A 21,270-nucleotide genomic window follows, 5' to 3' on the forward strand; every position below is an offset into this window, starting at 1 on the left:
AATCATCACTACTCAGGGTTCGTCATCATCCTCAGGGTTAGTCATTCATACTCAAGGGTTTAAATCATCATACTTTTATTCCCTTCTGGTGTAACAAAAATGGTCGTATTTATTCCCATTTGGTGTATCAAAATTGGTGTTTATTCCTATCTGGTGTAGAGTGGAGTAGTGGAGTGTGTGAGGGCGAGTGAGTGACCTGGCCAGTATAATACGGTACATGTTGTTTACTAATAGGTCCAGGATAAGGAGCTCCATGGTGAAGAATATCAATAGGTAGAATTATAGGTTTGGTCCTAATCTGATCTGACCTAACCTAACATAACCTAACGTAATTTAATCAAACCCAATCTAACGTACTTTAACCTAACCTAACTTAACTAAATGTAACCTAATGTAATTTAACCTAACCCAACATAACGTAATTTAACCAAACCTAACGTAATTTAACCCATCCTAACCTAACGAAATTTAACCCAACCTAACCTAACGTAATTTAACTCATCCTAACGTAATTTAACCTAACCCAACCTCGCGTAATTTAACCTAACCCAACCTCACGTAATTCAAGCAAACCCAAACTAACGTAATTTATCCGAACCTAACCTAACGTAATTTAACCCAACCTAACCCAACCAAACATAAACCTTTCGACTCAACCTAACTTAACCCCAAAGATACGCAGGGCTACAGTTTCGAGGGTGTAGAGATACAGTGTAGTGGATGTAGTGCAGATGATAGTGTAGTGGATGTAGTGTAGGTGATAGTGTAGTGGATGTAGTGTAGATGATAGTGTAGTGGATGTAGTGTAGGTGATAGTGTAGTGGATGTAGTGTTGATGATAGTGTAGTGGATGTAGTGTAGGTGACAGTTGTTAGTGGATGTAGTGTAGGTGATAGTGTAGTGGATGTAGTGTAGATGATAATGTAGTGGATGTAGTGTAGATGATAGTGTAGTGGATGTAGTGTAGGTGATAGTTGTTAGTGGATGTAGTGTAGGTGATAGTGTAGTGGATGTAGTGTAGGTGATAGTGTAGTGGATGTAGTGTAGATGATAGTGTAGTGGATGTAGTGTAAATGATAGTGTAGTGGATGTAGTGTAGATGGTGGTGTAGTGAATGTAGTGTAGGTGATACTGTAGAGGATGTAGTGTAAAAGATAGTGTAATGGATGTAGTGTAGAAGATAGTGTAGAGGATGTAGTGTAGATGGTAGGGTAGTGGGTGTATGTAGGTGATAGTGTAGTGGATGTAGTGTAGATGATAGTCTAGTGGATGTAGTGCAGGTGACAGTGTAGTGGACGTAGTGTAGATGATAATGTAGTGGATGTAGTGCAGGTGATAGTGTAGTGGATGTAGTGCAGGTGATAGTGTAGCGGATGTAGTGTAGATGATAGTGTAGTGGATGTAGTGTAGATGGTAATGTATTGAATGTAGTGTAGGTGATCGTGTAGTGGATGTAGTTTAGTTGATAGTGTAGTGGATGTAGTGCAGGTGATAGTGTAGTGGATGTAGTGTAGATGATAGTGTAGTGTGATGTAGTGTAGATGATAGGTAGTGGATGTAGTGTAGATGATAGTGTAGTGGATGGTGGGTGATGTGTAGTGATGTAGCGGTGATGATAGTGTGGATGGTGCAGGGTGATAGTGTAGTGGGATGTAGTGTAGATGATAGTGTAGTGGATGTAGTGTAGATGATAGTAGTGATGTAGTGTAGATGATAGTGGTGATGTAGTGGTATGGGGATAGTGCAGTGATGGAAAAAGCGGCGGGATAGTGTAGTGATGTAGTGTAGATGATAGTAGTGGGATAATATGATATGAAGTCAATGAGATAGGCTATGGACAATTTCTCAGCTTGTAATATATATATATATATATATATATATATATATATATATATATATATATATATATATATATATATATATATATATATATATATATATATATATATATATATATATATATATATATATAGTATATATATACAGCATACATTGATCTAGAGAATAAGCTTTAGAACACACAGTCGGACTTCTAGTACATCAGTGTCCTAGTGGACATCCTGGGAGAGAACCCCACAGTAGGGTAGACTCCCCCGTACGTTTTATGTTTTCTATCGTACGAGGAACTCATTACACACAAGTACTACTGACGCAGGAGACTCCTACAGTGTTGCGAACTCCTAGCTTCTCAGCCACCAAAACCTTCCCTGATATTTTACCGCTCAAAGCACGGAGTCTCTCTCCTCCAGACACTGGGTGGTGCCAATTGAGCCTGGACTCGTCTCAGTGGTCCTGATGAGTTGTCACTGTAACGTCTTCGGGTTGCCACGAGAGTAACTTCTATTTTCTTTGACACTCCTAACCATGGTACCTCGGACACCATCAACCATGTCACTGTGGCCATGGAGAATTGCCACTTGGGGTTGCCACGTGAGTCGCTATATCCTCAAACATTATTAATGACAACTCTCTGTAGTCGTGTGAGGAATTATCACTTCACCGCCCTCGGGTTGCCACATGAATCACACACACACACACACTCCTCTGATACTATCAATGACCACTCTCTGTGGCTAACTCATGAGCAGTTACCACTTCACCATCATCGGGTTGCCACGCGAATCACAATCTCCTCTTTCAACACTATCGATGACAACTCTCTGTACTCATGAGCAGTTGCCACCTCACCACCGTCGGGTTACCAGGCGAATTACTATCCCCTCTTGACAGTGAAGGTGGCAACAGGGCAACCATCAAACTCGCTACCTGGCTTACGAATTAACTCGCTAAAGAAATTACCGGCCGGCTACTGTTGGTGTCGCTACTGGGCTCCCACCACAGACCTGCCCAGGAGAACCTCTCAGCTTCAGTAAGAGTGTAATTGTACCTCCTCCTCCTCCTCCTCCTCCTGCCTTGCCACTCAGAGTCACTCCTTCAATTACCAGTTGAACTTATCACTGCAGTCGTCATCTGGCAGCTACTGGGGCTGAGTTACCGGGAGGAGTGAGCTCTGGGAGGAGGAGGAGGAGGAGTAAAGTAGGAGAGGAGGAGGAAGGAGGAGGAGTAAAGTAGGAGAGGAGGAGGAAGGAGGAGGAGTAGTAACATAGAAGAAGAAGAAGAAGAAGAAGAAGAAGAAAAAGAAGAAGAAGAAGTGACTCAAGCCTGGGGGAAGAATGTGTGTGAGTGATGGTGGACAGCCCTAACCAGACCTGCAGGTGACGGTGAAGGAGGAGGAGGCGGTGACTGAGGGAGGAGGAGACGGTGACCGAGGGAGACGGGGAAGGAGATGTAGGGAGACGGGGACGGTAACTGAGGTAGACGGGGACGGTAACTGAGGTAGACGGGGACGGTAACTGAGGGAGACGGGGACGGTAACTGAGGTGGGGACGGGACGGTAATCTGAGGGAGGGGAGACGGGGACGGGTAACTGAGGTAGACGGGGATTGGTGATGTAGGGGTGACGGGGACGGTAAGTGAGGTAGGCGGGACGGTAACTGAGGTAGACGTAGACGGTGATGTAGGGTGACGGGGACGCAGGTAACTGAGGTAGACGGGGCGGGGGGACGGTAACTGAGGTAGACGGGGAGACGGGGACGGTGAATGAGGAAGATGCTCGACCTTAATCTAGAAATAGAGTTAGGTTAGCAGGAAGGGGTGACTGTAGCTCTAGGAGTCACACTAGTCTCAGGGGTGATTCACTCTAGCTCTAGGAGTCACACTAGTCTCAGAGGTGACTCACTCTAGCTCTAGGAGTCACAATAGTCTCAGGGGTGACTCACTCTAGCTCTAGGAGTCACACTAGTCTCAGAGGTGACTCACTCTAGCTCTAGGAGTCACACTAGTCTCAGGGTTGACTCACTCTAGCTCTAGGAGTCACACTCGTCGGAGGGATGACTCACTCTAGGAGTCATATTAGTCTCAGGGGTGACTCATTCTAGCTCTAGGCGGTCAACTAGACTCAGGGTGACTCACTACCTCTAGGGGGTCAACTACTCAGGGTGACTCACTCTAGCTCTAGGGGAATTACACTAGTCTCAGGGGTGACTCACTCTTGATTTGGTTACAGCAGACAGGGGTGTGGGTGATGGAGAGGGTGGCGGTGGTGGTGGTGGTGGTTGGAAATAGTGAATTGTATTAAAAATCTACTTTGGTGATGGTGGTGATTGTGAAGATAATGGAGGAGATTTTGGAGGAGGAGGAAGAGTTGGAGGAGGAGGAGGTGGAGGATGAGGTAAGGAGGAGCAGCAGCAGGGGTGAGCATCTGGTTAATTAGGCTCCAGGATACGCCCGCTTTACGACCGCTGGACTGACTCAGTTTTACTGCTTTGCTGCTCACCAACACCTCATCCTCCCTCACACACACACTCTCACCATCCTCATAATTATTCCCTAAAAACATAAGTCCTCCTATGTCCCCAGTTACTCTTTATTCCATGTATCAAAATTATTATTTATGTAGAGAAAGTGTAGACGAAAAAAAAAAGAAGGAAAATCACCTGCAATTGATGAGGGTTCTGAGAGAGACATTCACTGGAGGGCGTCCCAGGTAAGTAATACCTGGCAGAGTAATTAACTGGCGAGACCCAAGCATAAACGCAGTCGTAAACAACACTATACGAGCCTCACACGGATGATCCAAGCAGAAAATTGCAACAAAAACCCAGCCAGTTAGAGTGGACCATGAAGAAGACCTCTTAACATTTCCGGGTTTTCTCCTGTATTAAACTTTATTATATTGTTGCACTATAAAACTCTGGGTGGTAATCGCTGCCACAGTGTACTACAGATACAACCTGTAGACACCGATGTTCTTGACAGTCTTGGGAGATACTACATTAAAGCTCCCGATACGGAGTTTAGCGAAATCGACCTGGGATGGATTTTTTAAAGATACGTAGGCCATATTTCCCCCCCCCCCCCAAATGGATATAAGACATCACTCCTGTCTCATTTAACGTACGGCATAAAGATAGCGGAGCCAAAACGGTGTAGGAATTGCACTGAGATTCTATCGAAGTCAGACGAGTTCTTTTCATCTCTCCACATCGAGGTAAAAAAAATTAAGAGGGGTAAATGTTTGAGAGTGTAGAGCCTCGGGTCGTATGTTGGTAACTGGGACACAGACAGACAGACAGACACACACACAAGGTTTCAAAAGACAGTATTGTACCGAATTGAAGCTGTTCGCTGTACCAAGAATATCACCTAAATTAACATTAATCCCTAAATTAACATTACTGCCAGACAAATATACTCCCTAATCCCAGAAAATCACCTAAATTAACAAAATTACCTGGCGTTACTCGTAAAGGGGAAACACCTGTAGCAATGAAGATGGATCACCTGAAGATTACCCACCAAATTTATTTCATCTGATGATTAAACACCCAAACGCTACCTGGGGCGTTGGGTGAGGTAATGTGATGTTATGTTATAAAATGTTACGTTATGTTAGGTTAGGATTACACTGAGTTAGGTTACGTTAGCGATGAGTTAAGTAATATCATGTAATATTCTGTTCTGTTAGCGTTAGGTTAAAATAAGCTGGGGTGTCTAATCTTCAGGTGATTCACGAATACTCGGTGACCAAGAGTTGCCGACCCAACCACTCCCGCGAGCTGTCAGAATCTTAACCAATAATGCTCACTAAATCACAGCGGCGGGCGATAAATCACTTCAACAATAGTTATTAAGAGATAATAAAGAAATTATTATCTCATCCACTAATGTCCAACAACAGGAAATACAAAAATTAGTTGAAATTTCCGAAAATAATTTCAACCGAGGATAATTACTTAATAAACGGGTTTAATAGATCCATCTCGGTGCGGAAGCGGGCTAGTAGTAGGAGGAGGGAGGAGGGGGAGGAGGGGGAGGAGGAAGACGTGGTGGAGGAGGAGGTGGAGGAGGAGGAGGCGGTACACGTGGGAGGAGCTGTGTGGGAGGAGAGCTCATGTGTGGGAGGAGAGCTGTGGGAGGAGAGCTCATGTGTGGGGAGGAGAGCTCATGTGTGGGAGGAGAGTTTGTGGGAGGGGAGAGCTCGTGTGTGGGAGGAGAGCCTGTGGGAGAGCTCATGTGTGGGAGGAGAGCTCGTGGGAAGAGCCTATGTGGGAGGAGAGCTCATGTGTGGGAGGAGAGCTCATGTGGAGAAGCCTGTGTGGGAGGAGAGCTCATGTGTGAGAGCCTGGCAGGGAAGAGCTCATGTGTGGGAGAGTCGTGTGGGAGGAGGTGTGTGGGGAGAGCCTTGTGTGGGGCGGAGAGCCTAAGGTGGGAGGAGAGCTCATGTGTGGGAGGAGAGCTCATGGGGAGGAGAGTCTATGTGTGAGGAGACCATGGGGGAGGAGAGCCATGGGAGGAGAGCTCATGTGGGGAGGAGGAGCCTGTGTGGGAGGAGAGCTCATGTGGGAGGAGAGCTCGTGTGTGGGAGGAGAGCTCAGTGTGGGAGGAGAGCCTATGTGTGGGAGGAGAGCTCATGTGGGGGAAGGAGAGCCTATGTGTGTGGGAGGAGAGCTCGTGTGGGAGGAGAGCCATGTGGGGAGGAGAGAGCATGTGTGGGAGGAGAGCTCATGTGTGGGAGGAGAGCTCATGTGGGAGGAGAGCTCTGTATGTGGAGGAGCCTGTGTGTGTGGGAGGAGAGAGCTCAATGTGTGGGAGGAGAGCCTATGTGTGGAAGGAGAGCTCATGTGTGGGAGGAGAGCTCATGTGTGGGAGGAGAGCCTGTGTGGGAGGAGAGCCTGTGTGTGGGAGGAGAGCCCGTGTGTGGGAGGAGAGCCTGTGTGTGGGAGGAGAGCGCGTGTGGGAGGAGGCCTCATGGTGGGGAGGAGAGCCTGTGTGGAGAGCTCATGTGTGGGAGGAGAGCGCGTGGGAGGAGAGCCATGTGGGGAGGAGAGCCTGTGTGTGTGGGAGGAGAGCTCATGCGTCATGCGCGGGCTGGGGTAGGGAGGTCACACATTGAGTCGTGCGCATCACTCACCACGGCAGCCAAGGCATTTTACCTAAGCTCAAATAAGACTTTTCCTAAATATCTTGATCTAACGTAACCTAACCTAACCTGACCTAAGCTAAGCGACCTAAGCTGACATGACCTAACATAATCTTACTGAAAATATATGACTTATTCACAAAATCTTTCTGAACCTAACCTAACCCAAGGTAACCTATCCTAACCTTACCGAAACTAAATAAGACTTTCCCCAAAAAACCTTTCTTAATCAAAATTGGTCAAGGTGATCTAATCTAACCTAACCAAAACATACCTAAGTTAAGCTAAGCTGACGCGATATAACCTAACGAAACCTAACTTAAACAGCCAACCTATGAAACAGGTTGGGTTGGTCTAAATGCAAATGAAATTCAACACCAGCAAGTGCAGCGTACTTAATATTGGAAGAACAAATACTGTCAATGTATACAGCCTTAACAACATCAACCTAGAAGTCGACTTGTAAAAGAGACCTAGGGGTACTTATAGCCGGACCTACGGCCTAGAAAACAGTGCGTTAATGTTCGAAATAAGGCAAACAAGAGTGATGGGTTTATATCTAGAAGTGTAAGTAATAAGAGTGCAGAGTCTTATTGCAACTATATCTTGCGCTAGTCAGGCCGCACCTCGATTATGCGGTTCAGTTCTGGTGCCCTTATAGAATGGATATCAATTCACGAGAGTCGGTGCAGCGAAGAATGACGAAACCGTTCGGGACTTAGAACCATATCAGGATAGGTTAAAGAACTAAACTTGCATTTCCTAGAAACACGAAGAGTGCGGGGAGATATGATAGAAGTATTTAAGTAGATGAAAGGAATCAATAAAGGAGATATAGATAAAGTTCTTATAATATCCAAACAGGACAGGACTCGTATCAAAGGATTTAAGTTGGATAAGTTTAGGTTTAGGAGGGAGATAGGAAGGAACTGGTTCACAAATAGGGTGGTGGGCGAGAGGAACAAGCTCAGCAACTTTGTAGTAAGTGCTGGAACTCTGGAAACTTTCAAAAGGAGGCTAGATAGATTCATGGATGATAGAGAGTGGTAGTAACTCTCGACAGGAGCTGCCATGCACAGGCCAACAGGCTGTGCAGACTCCTTATTTTCTTATGTTCTAACCTAACCTACCAACTAACCCAACCCAACCTAATGCAAAGGAATAACAAACGGATACAAACAAATCTTTAAAAAAAATCTCAAACCTTAACCAAAACGTCAGCAGGCTACCCTCATGGCCTCCCTCCTATTTTTAAGTACCGTATAACAACCATTAAACCTTATGACCTTACCTTTAATGGCCACGGTATTAAGAAAACAAATATAAACAACATTCCTCTACGCTTTGGACTAAAACGCTCTAAAGAAATAAATAAGTGTCCCATAAAAAAGAAAACGGGGGGAAAAATGTGAGAAAAAACGGTCTTAATAACAGGGTGTAGAAATGCCTCCTGTCCTCACGTTCACCGTCATTCCTCGTCCCTGTCCTCACGTTCATAGTTATTCCTCGTCCCTGTCCTCTCGTTCACAGTTATTCCTTCTCCCTGTCCTCTCTTTCACAGTCATTCTTCCTCCCTGTCCTCTCGTTGGCAGTTATTCTTCCTCCCTGTCCTCTCGTTCACAGTTATTCTTCCTACCTGTCCTCTCGTTCACAGTCATTCTTCCTCCCTGTCCTCTCGTTCACAGTTATTCTTCCCTCCTGTCCTCTCGTTCATAGTTATTCCTCGTCCTGTCCTCTCGTTCATAGTTATTCCTTCTCCTGTCCTCGTTCACAATCATTCTTCCTCCTCCTCTCGTTCACAGTTATTCTTCCTCCCTGTCCTCTCGTTCACAGTCATTCTTCCTCCTGTCCTCTCGTTCACAGTTATTCTTCCTCCCTGTCCTCTCGTTCACAGTCATTCTTCATCCCAGTCCTCTCTCGTTCACAGTCATTCTTCCTCCCTGTCCTCTCGTTCACAGTTATTCTTCCCTCCCTGTCCTCTCGTTCACAGTTATTCTTCCTCCCTGTCCTCTCGTTCTACAGTCATTCTTCCTCCCTGTCCTCTCTGTTCACAGTTATTCTTCCTCCCTGTCCTCTCCGTTCACAGTCATTCTTCATCCCTGTCCTCTCGTTCACAGTCATTCTTCCTCCCTGTCCTCTCGTTCTATTATTCTTCCTCCTGTCCTCTCGTTCACGTTATTCTTCCTCCTGTCCTCTCGTTCACAGTCATTCTTCCTCCTGTCCTCTCGTTCACAGTTATTCTTCCTCCCTGTCCTCTCGTTCCACTTCTTTCTCCCTGTCCTCGTTCAGTCATTCTTCCTCCCTGTCCTCTCGTTCACATTATTCTTCCTCCCTGTCCTCTCGTTCACAGTCATTCTTCCTCCCTGTCCTCTCGTTCACAGTTATTCTTCCTCCCTGTCCTCTCGTTCACAGTCATTCTTCCTCCCTGTCCTCTCGTTCACAGTTATTCTTCCTCCCTGTCCTCTCGTTCACAGTCATTCTTCATCCCTGTCCTCGTTCACAGTCATTCTTCCTCCCTGTCCTCTCGTTCAGATTATTCTTCCTCCCTGTCCTCTCGTTCACAGTTATTCTTCCTCCCTGTCCTCTCGTTCACAGTCATTCTTCCTCCCTGTCCTCTCGTTCACAGTCATTCCTCCTCCTATCCTGAAGTGTTCACAGCAAGTTTGTGGGGAAATGACCCATGAAAACACCTCAGAGCCGAGCTGACACACCTTCGTACCTGATCAAAAGCTGGGTGTGTGTGTGTGTGTGTGTGTGTGTGTGTGTGTGTGTGTGTGTGTGTGTGTGTGTGTGTGTGTGTGTGTGTGTGTTTTCTGTGTATATGCGTGTGTGTGTGTGTTACCCTCGTTAACATTCCACCAGCGTCTTACTCTTGATAATGGTACAAGAAAAAGACACTAAGACCTCCCCTCCCTCCCTCCTTCTTAATACCCAGAGACCGAGATTTGGTCTTTGTCGGGCGAGCAGACAGGTGCTTGGGTCCTTTCTTGGTGGGCTCACAGGTATGGTAGGTACTGTAGAGGAGGTAGGTAGTAGGTACTGTGGTGGGTAGGTGAGTGGGTACTGAGGTGGTGAGGATATGGGTGGGTACTGTGGGTAGGTAGGTGTGGGTGGGTAGGTGGGTGGGTAGGTACTGTGGCATGTAGGTAGGTACTGTGGGTGGGTGGGTAGGTGCTGTGGGAGGTGGTATAGGTAGGTACTGTGGTGGGTGGGTACTGTGGTGAGTGGTGGGTGGGTGGGTACTGTGGGTAGGTGGGTATATGGGTGGGTGCTGTAGGTGGGTGGGTACTGAGGTGGGTACTGTGGGTGGGTGGGTGGGTAGGTGGTACTGGGCATGTGGTGGGTGCTGTGGGTGGGAGGGTACTGTGGGTAGGTAGGTGGGTGGGTAGGTACTGTGGGCATGTGGGTGGGTGCTGTAGGTGGGTTAGCCCACATTCCTTTCGGGGCGAACACATGCCTACGAACAATACCAGGCCTCTATACCTCGCTGGTGGTGGTCCTGAAGGTGGGGAGGGAGGAGGGATGGTTGGGGTGGAGGAGGAGGGATGGTTGGGGTGGAGGAGGAGGAGGGATGGTTGGGGTGGAGGAGGAGGGATGGTTGGGGTGGAGGAGGAGGAGGGATGGTTGGGGTGGAGGAGGAGGAGATGGTTGTGTAAGGAGGAGGAGGGTGGTTAGTGTAAGGAGGAATGGTTGGGGAGGAGGAGGAGGGGTGGTTGGGGGTGGAGGAGGAGGAGGGATGGTTGGGGTGGAGGAGGAGGAGGGGTGGTTGGTGTAAGGAGGAGGGAGGAGATGGTTGGGAGGGAGGGAGGGGGGTGGTTGGGGTGGAGGAGGAGGGATGGTTGGGGTGGAGGAGGAGGAGGGATGGTTGGGGTGGAGGAGGGAGGAGGGTGGTTGGGGTGGAGGGAGGAGGGATGGTTGGGGTGGAGGAGGAGGATGGTTGGGGTGGAGGAGGAGGGATGGTTGGGGTGGAGGAGGAGGGATGGTTGGGGTGGAGGAGGAGGATGGTTGGGGTGGAGGAGGAGGAGGAATGGTTGGGGTGGAGGAGGGGCAGGGTGGTTGGTGAGGAGGAGGAGGGGTGGTTGGTGTAAAGGGAGGAGGAGGGGTGGTTGGGGAGGAGGAGGGGTGGTTGGGGTGGAGGAGGAGGAGGGATGGTTGGGGTGGAGGAGGAGGAGGGGTGGTTGGTGTAAAGGAGGAGGAGGATGGTTGGGGAGGGAGGAGGGTGGTTGGGGTGGAGGAGGAGGGGATGGTTGGGATGGAGGAGGAGGAGGAGGGATGGTTGGGGTGGAGGAGGAGGAGGGGTGGTTGGTGTAAAAGGAGGAGGAGGGGTGGTTGGGGAGGAGGAGGAGGAGGGGTGATTGGGGAGGAGGAGGAGGAGGGTGGTTGGGGTGAAGGAGGAGGAGGAGGATGGTTGGGGAGGGAGGAGGGGTGGTTGGGTAGGAGGAGGAGGATGGTTGGGGTGGAGGAGGAGGAGGGATGGTTGGTGTAAGGAGGAGGAGGGATGGTTGGGGAGGGAGGAGGGGTGGTTGGGGTGGAGGAGGAGGATGGTGGGGTGGAGGAGGAGGAGGATGGTTGGGGTGGAGGAGGAGGAGGATGTGGTGTAAGGAGGAGGAGGGTGGTTGGGGAGGAGGAGGAGGAGGGGTGATTGGGAGGAGGAGGAGGGGTGGTTGGGGTGAAGGAGGAGGAGGGTGGTTGGGGAGGGAGGAGGGTGGTTGGGGTGAAGGAGGAGGAGGGATGGTTGGGGTGGAGGAGGAGGAGGGATGGTTGGGGTGGAGGAGGAGGAGGATGGTTGGGGTGGAGGAGGAGGGATGGTTGGGGTGGAGGAGGAGGGAAGGTTGGGGTGGAGGAGGGAGGGATGGTTGGGGTGGAGGAGGGAGGAGGGATGGTTGGGGTGGAGGAGGAGGGATGGTTGGGGGGAGGAGGAGGGATGGTTGGGGTGGAGGAGGAGGAGGATGGTTGGGGTGGAGGAGGAGGGGTGGTTGGGGAGGAGGAGGAGGGATGGTTGGGGTGGAGAGGAGGGATGGTTGGTGAGGAGGAGGAGGGGTGGTTGGGGAGGAGGAGGAGGGGTGTTGGGGAGGAGGAGGAGGAGGGGGGAGGAGGAGGAGGGTGGTTGGGGTGAAGGAGGAGGAGGGATGGTTGGGGTGGAGGAGGAGGAGGGATGGTTGGGGAGGGAGGAGGAGGGGATGGTTGGGGTGAAGGAGGAGGAGGGATGGTTGGGGGTGAAGGGAGGGGGAGGGATGGTTGGGGAGGAGGAGGAGGGGTGGTTGGGGTAGGAGGAGGAGGGATGGTTGGGGGTGAAGGAGGAGGAGGGATGGTTGGGGTGAAGGAGGACGAGGGATGGTTGGGGAGGAGGAGGAGGAGGGATGTTGGGGAGGAGGAGGAGGGTGGTTGGGGTGAGGAGGAGGGATGGTTGGGGTGGAGGAGGGGAGGGATGGTTGGGGAGGAGGAGGAGGAGGGATGGTTGGGGTGGAGGGAGGAGGAGGGTGGTTGGGGGGAGGAGGAGGGGTGGTTGGGGGTGAAGGAGGAGGAGGGATGGTTGGGGTGAAGGAAGGAGGATGGTTGGGGTGGAGGAGGAGGAGGGATGTTTGGGGTGAAGGAGGAGGAGGGATGGTTGGTGGAGGAGGAGGAGGGATGGTTGGGGTGGAGGAAGAGGAGGGATGGTTGGGGGAGGAGGAGAGGATGGTTGTGGAGGGAGGAGGTGGTTGGGGGGAGGAGGAGAGGGATGGTTGGGGTGGAGGAGGACGAGGATGGTTGGGGAGGAGGGATGAGGGGTGGTTGGGGAGGGAGGGAGGAGGGATGGTTGGGGTGAGGGAGGAGGAGGGATGGTTGGGGGGTGGAGGAGGGGGGTGGTTGGGGAGGAGGATGAGGGGTGGTTGGGGAGGAGGATGAGGGTGGTTGGGAGGAGGAGGAGGGTGGTTGGGGAGGAGGAGGAGGATGGTTGGGGTGGAGGAGGAGGATGGTTGGGGAGGAGGATGAGGTGGTTGGGGAGGAGGAGGAGGGATGGTTGGGGTGGAGGATGAGGGGTGGTTGGGGAGGAGGATGAGGGGTGGTTGGGGAGGAGGAGGAGGATGGTTGGGGTGGAGGATGAGGGGTGGTTGGGGAGGAGGATGGGGGTGGTTGGGGAGGAGGAGGAGGGATGGTTGGGGTGGAGGAGGAGGGATGGTTGGGGAGGAGGGGGAGGAATACGGTTGGGGATGGGAGGAGGAATGGATGGGGAGGATGGAGGAGGTAAAACAGTTGGGAAGGAGGTAAAATGGTTTGGGTGAAGGGAAGAGAAAGAGAGGAAGAGACACACACACACACACACGACTTGATATCAATAATCAACTATCATCAATATCATCATCTCATCATCCTCGCCACCATCATCATTCTCATCATTCGTTCATTCATAATACAAATCAAGATACATAAATCATTATATATTTTTTATGGGTTTTACTTTGTATGAGTGACATCAGGGTATAGTGCTGGGTGAGTGACAGTGGTTGAGTGGCAGGGGTGAGTGACAGGTGAGGACGTAAACAGGCCCAGGTAGTTCAGGTAGCCCGGTTAATCCCGGTAACAAGACCCCCAAAGCTGCTGTGGCGGCCCTCGTACCCGGCTACCGGTTGAGGCCGCTTTGCTACCGGTAGGGACACTTATGCTACCTGCGGGATGCTCTTGGCTACCACTGAGGACATGCTGCTACCGGTAAACACACCTGTTATACTGGGGAACTTCCATACCTGTTCTACTGAGAGGGGGGAGGGGGATACCTTGCACACCTTTTCTACAGGGGGAGACTTTTGCACCTGTTATACTGGGGACCTTCCATGCTGTTAGAATACCGGTGGGGTTGGGGAGGCACTCTTGATACCAGGAACCTGTCCTGCTGCTGGCTGCTAATTAGACAGGTTTCACATTCCGCTAGTAGACATTGCTGTTACCAGAGACGCTTGTTGCTTGTAAATGTTAGATTAGTCTCGGGGCTACTGGGGGACCTGTGAGTGTGCTTGCCTCTAGCACCCCATCATTATCTAGGGAGGAGGGAGGGAGGGCAGGGGAGGGAGGAGGAGGGAAGGAGGAGGGAGGGCAGGGAGGGAGGAGGCAGGGAGGAGGCGGGGATACTCTCAGTGTGTTGTTTGCTTCTACATCACGCACACAGTATCTCTAACATGTGCTGTTGTCGGGTAAACATTGTTTTTGTTGTGCTTGTCGACGAGATATGAGGTTTTGTCTTTGCGGGCGTGTTTGTTGATGTTGGTATCATACGAAGAGAACCGCCTTACCTATGTTTTTTTTCTGGATAATCAAAGGCTTCCGCGATGCTTTTGAATTGGACGTAACAAGCACACCAACTTTATGAGATACTGTATACATACATAGCGTGCGTCTCTGATTATAACGTTGAAAGTATACCATTCTAGTTGACTTCCTTTTACTTACGACGCTTTTGAAAGTTTCTTGTTACGAGCACAATACATTATGTTTTGATATGTTCGTAACCCCCCCCCTCTCTCTCTGTTGTTGTCGTTTTAACGTATCTCAAATGATTCCAAGACCACAAGAGTTTTGAAGCTTATTTCACTACATCTTAGTTTTAACGCCAGATAACAACAACAAAAATAACAGGAACAACAACAACAATAACAAGAAAATCAGCAACAAGAAAACAAAGGCAGACAATCATCCCATTTGTCCTCCCTATTCCATCTCACTCCCTATAGCAACCAAGGTGTCGTTACTTCTTGGTGTGGTCGCTATATGAAGATGGGAGGTGTGGTCACTATAAGAAGTTGGGAGGGTGTGGTCACTATAAGAAGTTGGAAGGGTGTGGTCATTATAAGAAGTTGGGAGGGTGTGGGTGCTATATGAAGTTGGGAGGGTGTGGTCGGTATACAAAGGTACACATCACCACTGTAGGGACAATATGACCTTTGTCTTCCCTGTGTCGCACGATCAGACAAGAGGAGCGGACAAGGGGACACTAAATGACATGTCAGTAGGCTTTTGGGTATGACAGTCCGTGCCATCTGTCAGTGACATTGTGTGGGGTTGGGTCACGCTCAGGTATGCTCTAGTATCCCCCCCCACACACACTCAGGTATGTTCTGCTATGCTCTACACACACCAGGTATGCTCTAATATGCTCCACACACACACACACACACACACACACACACACACATACACAGATATGCTCTGACATGCTCCACACCCCAGGTATGCTCTGCTGTGCTCTAACATACACACACACACACACACAGCCCACTAAGTAGTGTGGGAACCTCCACATGTCATTGAGTGGAAGAAGAAAGAAGAAAGAAGAAGAAGAAGAAGAAGAAGAAGAAGAAGAAGAAAGAAGAAGAAGAAGAAAATATAGAAATGAAAAGTACATAAGGAGAATAGACACGAGGAGGAGGTGGAGGAGGAGGTTCAAGCGGCAGGGCACTAGGTATGACAGACAGCCTCCCATAGTGTAAGTGTCGGCCCCGATTTTTCTCAATGGTTCTTTTCTCCCCTCCCCTCTCCTTTCCCTCCCTCCCTTTCCCTCCCTCCCTCCAATTCATACCCAACATTAATCTCCTGTGTATGGTCAACGCACTGCTCCTCCCTCTATACCTCTTGTCTTTTCATCCACACGACCCCGTTTTCTTTACACCCCATTACCCTCATTCCGTTTCTCAGCAGTGTGTTCATGTTCTCTGAAACTATGGGTTCATTGTATTAAGTTCTAGTCCTGTATTTACCGCCATTCCCGTCCGTCCTCCCGTCTTTCTGTCTGTCTCTCTGTCCGGCCACTCTACAACTTTTGAATCAGAGTTGAGAATCTGAGGCTAATTTTACAGAAAGGTTTATGTCAACACCACAATAGGTCGTGAACAACTCCCGGGTCCTCAGCAGTAGTACGGTCAAGGTCACATTGGTCGCACGTGTGGCGCTGCCGGGCGAGTGACCAGGTTCCCGGGCTGTGACGATATTGTTTGCTCGATAATACAGTAACAGGATTTCTACTACACTATACAATCCTATATTTAATGTATTATATATCATTCCTAATACATTATACACGATCCCTAATACATTACACACCATCTGAAGGTAGTAGGTAGCTACCAAACAGGGAGGTACTACCGCCTGGGAAGATATTGGAAGCATAATGTGTTGTCTAATGGTAGACCCTGCTGCCATATGGCATCCTAAAAATTGTGAACAAGTCCCAGGTTGCTGATCTGACTTTCTGCCTCATTTACACACAATTGCAGGGTCTCAATTATTTCTCTTACCATTGACAACACAACATACATACATTGTTTCTCACGCTTGATCATTTTCATTTTGTATTTCTTTATGGTTCTTTATTATCATTATTATTATTATTATTACTATTATTATTATTATTATTATTATTATTATTATTATTATTACATTTTCGCCCCCCCAGGCCCCGCTGTGGGCCAGTGACCTGTGCCTGGGTGGGCTAATCGCCTTATATAAAAAAAACCTTCCCTAATACATTATACAAAGTCCTTGATACATTATACACCTTCTTTGATATATTATACACCGTTCTTGATACGTTATACACTATACTCCTTCTCATACACTATACACTTCATATTATTATTTACAATACATATTTCTTGAGAGACAGAACCTCTTTCCTAATATACACCATACACTCCCTCCTTCCCTCCACCACACCCTTCCTCCCTCCAACACAATCCCTTCCTCCCTCCACCACACTCCCTCCTTCCCTCCACCACTCCCTTCCTCCTCCATCACACTCTCTACTACACCCCTTCCTCCTCCCCCTCCCTCTCCCCACCACACCCTTCCTCCCCTCCACCACACCCCTCTCCCTCCACCACACCCTTCCTCCCTCCACCACACTCCCCTTCTCCCCTCCACCACACCCCTTCCTCCTCCAACACAATCCCTTCCTCCCTCCCACACACTCCCTCCTTCCCTCCACCACTCCCTTCCTCCCTCCATCACACTCCCCACTGCCTCCCTTCCCTCCTCCTCCACCACACTCCCTCCCTCCACCACACCCATCCTCCCTCCACCACACTCCCTTTCTCCCTCCACCACACCCTTCCTCCCTCCACCACACTCCCTCTCTCCCTCCACCACACCCCTTCCTCCCTCCACCACACTCCTTTCCCTCCACCACACCCTTCCTCCCTCCACCACACTCTCCTCCACCACAACCCTTCCTCCCTCCAACACACTCCCTCTACTACACTCCCTTCCTCCTCCACACCTCCCTCTCCCTCCACCACCCTTCCTCCTCCAACACAGTCCTTCCCTCCTCGAGTCATTCCTGGTCCATAATTCCCCAAAATGGTTCTCTCGATTTTTTTTCTCATCCCTCCTCTCCGTCTCACTCTTTCCTCCTTCTCTCTATTTCTCACTAATCCTCCTCTCTCTCTTCCCCTCAGCCTTTCTCACCCTTCCATTCCTCTTTCTCATCACCCTCCCCTTGTCTCTCTCTTTTCACCTCTCCTCCCTCTTCCTTCAGCTCTCTCTCTCTCTTCACCTTCTCCCACCCCCCTCCCTCCTTACTCCCTCTTTCTCCATACCCTCACACCCCACCTCCTCTCCTTCCTTCACACCCCCACCCCTCCCCTCCTCACATCGCCCACCTCCCTCTCTCCCTCACACCCCCACTCTCCTTCCTTCCACACCCCCACCTCCCTCCCTCACACCGCTCACTCTCCCTCTCTCCTCACACCGCTCTCCACTCTCCTCCTCACACCCCCACTCTCCTCACCGCTCACTCTCCTCTCCCCTCCTCGTCACGCCACTTCCTCTCTCCTCTCACACTCTCCCACTCTCCCTCTCACGCTCACTCTCCTCTCTCCCTTCCCCACCCCCACTCTCCCACCCTCAGTCTTGACCACCCGGTAGGGAGAGAACATTTTCCCCCTGTTATATTTATTGTTACAGCACGACCATATACTCTACCTTATTGTGCCCCGCCTGGTGTGTGTGTGTGTGTGTGTGTGTGTGTGTGTGTGTGTGTGTGTGTGTGTGTGTGTGTGTGTGTGTGTTATAGTCTGTCTGTATGTCTGTGTTGTCCGTCTGTTATCTCTTATCTCTGTTTTCTGTTGGGTCAAATGTCTGTCTGTTGTCTGTGTGTGTGTGTGTGTGTGTGTGTGTGTGTGTGTGTGTGTGTGTGTGTCTGTTCAGGTAGGTTATGACGTTTTAGAGAGAGAGAGAGAGAGAGAGAGAGAGAGAGAGAGAGAGAGAGAGAGAGAGGAAGAGAGAGAGAGAGAGAGAGAGCACTAAGATCTGGCCGAGAACTCCCAAGGTCTAACTGAGAGCTCTTGTCATGTTATTAAACTTCAGGTGAGACGTAAAAAAAAAAAACACCTACCCGTTACTCACCTGTGTCGAGCCGTTACGAGGCAGCGATTACCTTAATTAATATCATGACATTACATTACATTACCCTTTAGCCAGGTGGCCGTCTTACGTAAACCTACACTCTGTATAACGGTCAAGTGTATTATTTGCGTTAGTTACTATGTATATAGGGATGCAACTATATTTAGATGGTAGTCTATAAGGGATTGTGTATAATAATAATGACTAAAAACAAGATGATGAAGTATATTAATGTTTAAATTTATCATCCAGGTGAGATAATACCTATGGCTGTTAATTAGTTACGTTGCACGCAGGTTAAATTTATCCCTGGTGGTGCCTATAACTCAATGTGGATTGTTAAACTGAGTACTGGCACGGTATTGCTGCCTATATAATGAACGTAGTCTTATGGCCCTTTTTTGTCCGTCTGCATGTTTGTCTGTCTTGTATCTGTTTATTTATCTTTTCATTTGTCTCTCCGTCTGTCTCTCGTTATCTCAGGTTGAAGTAGATAATCTCTTTCCCTCTTTGACTTCATCTTCTTCTCATATCTTCTTTGACTTCATCTTCTTCTCATATCTTCTTTGACTTCATCTTCTCATATATCTCTTCACCCACCCCCGCTTTCTACCTTCCATCCTCATCCTCCTCCACTTCCATCGTTCTCTGCCTCGTCTCAAGTACATTCTCCCTCTTTATTCTGTCTCTTCACTCATATTTTCAGTCCACTTTTCCTCTCTTCATATCTCCATCTTCCTCACCCTACCATCCTTCTTCTCTCCTCATTCATTATCACCCTTCTCTTTCACCCTAATCCTATTCCATCCCATCTCCCATCACCATCCTTCAAACACTCATCCCCATCTCCCTCACCTACCCTTCTGCACCTCCCATCCTTACCCTTACATCCCATCCTTCACCCCCTCCCATCCTCGCCCCCATCCTTCACCCCCACCCCTCCCATCCTCACCCTTGCATCCCAGTCCCCCCACACCTCTCATCCCCATTCCATACACTCCACACCCCCCCCCCTCCACCATCACGCACTCATTATGTAATTTTCCCCAATTACCAATTAATCCCCAGCAATGGCGACTCACTGAGGATATGGGACCCCTAAAGTATAGGTGAGGACGTCCCTAAAATAAGGCCACAGGTGTGTAATTATAGCACTACACCTTGTTTATGTTGGGAAGTGTACGAGTGACGGTGCGGGTGGTGGGGGAGGGGGGAGGGTAGCGGGTTGGGGATGGGTACTGGTAGTGGGGGGACGGGGAAGGTGGTGTGGTGGAGGAAGAGAAGAGAGTGGGGTGGTGGAGGGGATGGAGAGAAGGGGTGGTGGGGAGGAGAAGGGGTGGTGGTAGTGATGGAGGGGGAGGAGGAGGAGAGAGAGGAGTGGGTGAGGAAGAGGTAGTGGAGGAAAATGAATAGGAGGAGGAGGAGGAGGTGATTGCCCAGACGGTGGAGGAGTGGGAAGTAACGGCCCTTGTGGAGGAAGAGGAGGTAACGGCCCAAGTTTCCGACATATCAACGTCTCCAAGATGTGTTAATTATAAAAACAGCGGAGAAAGATTATGTCCAGTCTGAAGTTGACACTTCACGTGGATTTCATACAGTAGACCTTGACGGTGACCCACTATACATCACGCGCAGACTGCAGCCAATGGGAAATCATTCACTTTAAAAGACATCATCAATATCCTTACAAAGTTCTCCTAAGGCACAGCGAGGATTGTTCTCATAGATATACGAGTACTATATATTTTTTGCTTAGACTAACATTGGTTATTCCAGTCACATGCACATGCCACCAGCTAGAGGTTCTTCAGTGCATTGAGGAGAGTGAAAAACCTTCCTGTAATCGACCAAGAAGCAACAGAGGCACATCCAAAAACACAGAACGGACGCCTAAATATCTGTCCAACGTAGTCAGTGAATTGGAGCGAGGACACACACACACACACACACACACACACACACACACACACACACACACACACACACACACACACACACACACACACACACACACACACACACACACACACACACACACACACACACACACACACACACACACACACACACACACACACACACACACACACACACACACACACACACACACACACACACACACACACACACACACACACACACACACACACACACACACACACACACACACACACACACACACACACACACACACACACACACACACACACACACACACACACACACACACACACACACACACACACACACACACACACACACACACACACACACACACACACACACACACACACACACACACACACACACACACACACACACACACACACACACACACACACACACACACACACACACACACACACACACACACACACACACACACACACACACACACACACACACACACACACACACACACACACACACACACACACACACACACACACACACACACACACACACACACACACACACACACACACACACACACACACACACACACACACACACACACACACACACACAGTCATTTGCATGAAATATATTGTTGAAATGTTTGGCTGTTTTGCCTCAACACCCACCACGCGCCAGGCCTGACCACACTGTTTACAGCCACTGGTCTACAAGTACTGTATCTAGTCCTATGTCATGCTGGAGGAGGAGAAGAAGGAGGACAAAGAAAGGATGGAGGAAGAACAGCAGTAGGAGAGAATAGAGAAGGAGGAAGAGGATAAATGAGAAAGAAGAGGAGTAGGAGAGGATGCAGGAGGGGAATGAGTGACTATAGTCTACAAGAAACTAGTCTTAACACCTTTCTCTGTTAAACTGGAGAAGGAGAGAAGGATAAGGAAGGCCCAGGTGTGTGTGTGTGTGTGTGTGTGTGTGTGTGTGTGTGTGTGTGTGTTGTTTGG

This window comes from Homarus americanus, unplaced genomic scaffold, assembly GCF_018991925.1.
Source record: "Homarus americanus isolate GMGI-L3 unplaced genomic scaffold, GMGI_Hamer_2.0 scaffold43226, whole genome shotgun sequence".
NCBI lineage: Eukaryota > Metazoa > Arthropoda > Malacostraca > Decapoda > Nephropidae > Homarus > Homarus americanus.